This window comes from Galeopterus variegatus, unplaced genomic scaffold (genome assembly GCF_000696425.1).
Source record: "Galeopterus variegatus unplaced genomic scaffold, G_variegatus-3.0.2 Scaffold5666, whole genome shotgun sequence".
Classification (NCBI taxonomy): domain Eukaryota; kingdom Metazoa; phylum Chordata; class Mammalia; order Dermoptera; family Cynocephalidae; genus Galeopterus; species Galeopterus variegatus.
In genome coordinates this window covers 61582-65316 of record NW_007731777.1, presented here as the reverse complement: position 1 = coordinate 65316, position 3735 = coordinate 61582, and the positions used below count along the sequence as shown (strand labels likewise).

The 3735-nt window shown below is 33.9% G+C and overlaps 1 protein-coding gene across 1 annotated transcript in view; it reads left to right on the top strand.

The window, feature by feature from the left end:
- Positions 1–3735, top strand: part of LOC103605231 (vacuolar protein sorting-associated protein 13C-like) — a gene marked incomplete at its 3' end in the record, with an annotated part of 138950 nt that overhangs the window by 75236 nt on the left and 59979 nt on the right. The gene's annotated exons all lie outside the window — the stretch shown is intronic.

The window sequence follows — 3735 nt, the reverse complement described above, 5'->3', positions numbered from 1 at the left end:
TAACCTGTCTGTCTTTGAGCCAGCAACCTTGCTGTGTTACAATTCTTTATCTTACAATAGACTATATAGCCCGAGGAAAATTTCCTGTCCTTTGCATGGTCAATATTTGAAACTGCAAGACTTTGGAAAACCAGGCCCTGTGAAGTACATTTGCTTTATGCATACTCCACACAGAAATATTTATATTTTAGTAGCAGAGAAGGATAATAAACAAATACATAAATTTAAAAAAAGTAGGGAGGAATATAGAGAATGCTGGGTCTAGGCAGTGGTGATAATGGAGGTTGCAGTTTTAAACAGGGTGGTCAGGGAAAGGAAGCATTTGAGCAAAGACCTGAAGAGTCAGCTGGAAAGATATATAAGGGAAAAATACAAGTAGGGAGAAAGGATAAAGTGTAATCAGCTCAAAGGTTTTGGGGTGGGGGCATATCTAGTTCATTCAAGGAACTAATGGGAATTGTGAGAGAGGAAGAGTGATGGTTAATGAAGTCATAGAAGTAAGGTAGTGGAGGAGTGGGGGAGGGATGCTTGTGAGAGTTGGGAGGATGCCAGATTGTTTAGGATTTTATAAACCATTGTGTGGATTTTGGCTTTTACTCTGAATTGGGAAGCCATTAATAGATTTTGAGGACAGGGCGATATAATCTGACTTAAGGTTTTAAACTTACTCTGGCTGCTTTAAAAACAGATTGAGAGAGAGAGACCAGTTAGGATGCTATTGAACAGTTGAGGTGAGAGGTGATCATGGTGTGGCTGAGAATAGTTGCAATGGAGGTGATGAGAAAGGGTCAGATTCTGGATATATTTTAAAGGTAGAGCCAATGTTTTCCGACTGATTAGATGTGAGTTATAAGGGAGAGAGTTAAAGATGACTTTAAAGATTTTGGCCTGGAGCAGTTGGAAGGATGGGATAGCCATCAAATGATATTGGGAAGATTGGATGGAGCAAGCTTGGGTGAGGTAGAAGAAGATCAGGAGTTCAGTTTGAGTTTTTAGCTACCTTTTAGACATCGAAGGGAGATACGGAGTAGGCAAATTGGATATGTGAATGTGGAGTTCAGAAGAAAAGTCCATGTTGGATATATAAATTTAGGAGGGGTCAGCACAGAGATGGCATTTAAAGCCACAGGACTGGATGAGATCACCTGAGGAATTAGAGTAGCTAGAGAAGAGGGTTCCAAAGGTCGAAAGCATTCTTTTGTTACGGTCAGGGAGATGGGAAAAGAACCAGCAAAAGGTGACCATAAAGGGATCGCCATAGGTGCAGGAGAGAAGCTGTATAAATGTAACACCTTCAACTTCAAGTGGGGGAAGAATTTCAAGGAAGAGAGAGTGATCAACCATGACAGATGCACCTGATTGGTCAAATGAACTAGGACTGAGATTAAACTAATGTTCAAGTTACACTTACCAAATTTGGAATGTTTTCAGCCATTAGTTTTTGAAATAATTTTTTGGCCCCAATTTCTTTTTTTCTTCTCTCCTTCTTGAACTTTAATTATTTTTATATATATATATTGAGATTTGTTATCACATTATCTCAATGTTCCTTATATTATTTTTTAATCCCTTACTGATTAATTTCAATTAATTTACTTTTTCCAAAACAAAAATCTTTTTCCTTAAAAATTTCCTTAAAGATAAAAAAATGTATACCTATTATCATAAAGTCAAATTTTTATGGGGTTTAAAACAGTATGACAACAGTAAAAAAAAATTAATTTAGTGCCCTCCCTTTTAAAACTATCAGTTTACTTAAGAAAGATTTTAATAAAATAATTCAAATGCTTTATTGCTGTTTCTGTACTTAGATTTACAAAGAACTGTTCATGAATCCATGTCTTTATCAAGTCCAAGTGTCTAAGAGAGGTTTGAGCTTGTTGTCTCTGGTTACATTTTCCCTGAAAGCATTGGTGGCAGATTCTTTAAAGCTTGAAAGCCCAAATGACATATATTTAATTGAGTGTCTTTTCCAAAATAGCTCAGTTTCATCTACTTGTGAAACTGTTGAAGCGGTTAAACTTCCTGCTTGATGATGTCTGCTGTTGCTGAAGGAAACTCTTTTGTTGTCAACTCAGTGTTTCTGAACCCTGGCTGCACATTAGAATTACCTTGGGAATTAAAAAAAATACTGATGCCTGTCACTCAAGATTTGATTTAATTGGTATGTGGTGGGGCTTCGGCATTGGCATTCTTTTTAAAGCTTCTGCGTGGTTCTTGTGTGCAGCACGGATTGAATAGCACTGAGTTGTGGTATCACAGTAGCTGATTTGTGATTCACTTTCAATTTGCAGATTCAAACAGGTCTTGAACGGATGCGCTCATNTATATATATATATATATATAAAGGCAAGGATGAAAACACCCGTATAAATATTATATATATATTTATATATAATCTATCTATATATGTTTTTGTATGTATTTACACATATTTTTTGTATATTTTAGACCTTTTGATATTATACCATAGGTTGTTGAGGCTCTGTTCTTTTTTTATAGTGCTTCATTTGCAATGCCAGTAGAAACATTTATTTGACATCATTATAAATAGCTGAATAGTATTCCATTCTTTGCATATACCAGAATTTGCTTCACTGTTTCCCACTGGTTATATTTAATTATAAGCTACGCTACAATGCATAGCCTTGTCTATACATTTTCTCAAATGTCTCCTATATTCTTATTTTCTTAAAGACAGATTCCCTAAGGTACAGTTATTGGGTCAGAGAATATGAATATTTTAAAATGTATTTGCTATTGCTCTTGATGTTATGAGATAGAGGAATAAATCACTGGAAGAAAATCATTTTAATCCTCCCTATGTTGCTTCAGTTTAATTGTGTGTTCTTAATACTAGTTACAGTTACTAAAAAACTGAACAGGATTAATTATTGGATGCATTGGACAAAGAAGGATGGATGTAGCAGAAGAGAAGACAATTAGATTCATCCAAGATTGATGTTTTTTCCACTTTTCATGGAAAGTGCACAGGGCCAGAGAGTTTAAAATATAGGCAGAGGATTGGCCAAATTATTTACCATGGGCTAAAGAGAAAAAGAAATAAAAGCAACAGAGGAATATTTGGGAAAAAGTGAAAGGGTTCTGTGTCCATATTCATATTAGGTCTTATTTATTTTTGGTCTCATATATATATATATATATTTTTTACTTTGAAATAATTATTCACAGGAAATTGCAAAGATAGTTTACAGAGGTCCTGCATGCCTTTCACCCAGTATCCCTAGTGGTTACATATTACATAATTATAGTACAATATCAAAACCAAGAATTTGACAATGGAATGATGTGTATGTATAGTTCTGTGACAGCTCTCATATTTTTAAGTGATAATTCTGTATTTTTAAAATGGTAATTATCAACATATGGAAAGCTTTGTTTCAACATTCTTTATTCTGTTACTTTATTTTCTTCATAGCATTTCATTGTTTGAAATTAGTATTTTTATTTGTGTGCTTTCATATTAATTCATTTGTTTTTTCTCTTTATTAAGTCTTTCTACATTTCTCAGTTTATTTTGAAATTTCTTGAATTTTGTAACATGCTGATCACACCTTTAACCAAGATTTCAATGCTAATAGTGGCCTTATCTTTTTTCATTTAAAAAATTTTCAGATATTTAAGTAGAGATTAGGGAGGAAGAAAGTAGAATGTTGAGATTTGTTATCACATTATCTCAATGTTCCTTATATTATTTTTTAATCCCTTACTGAT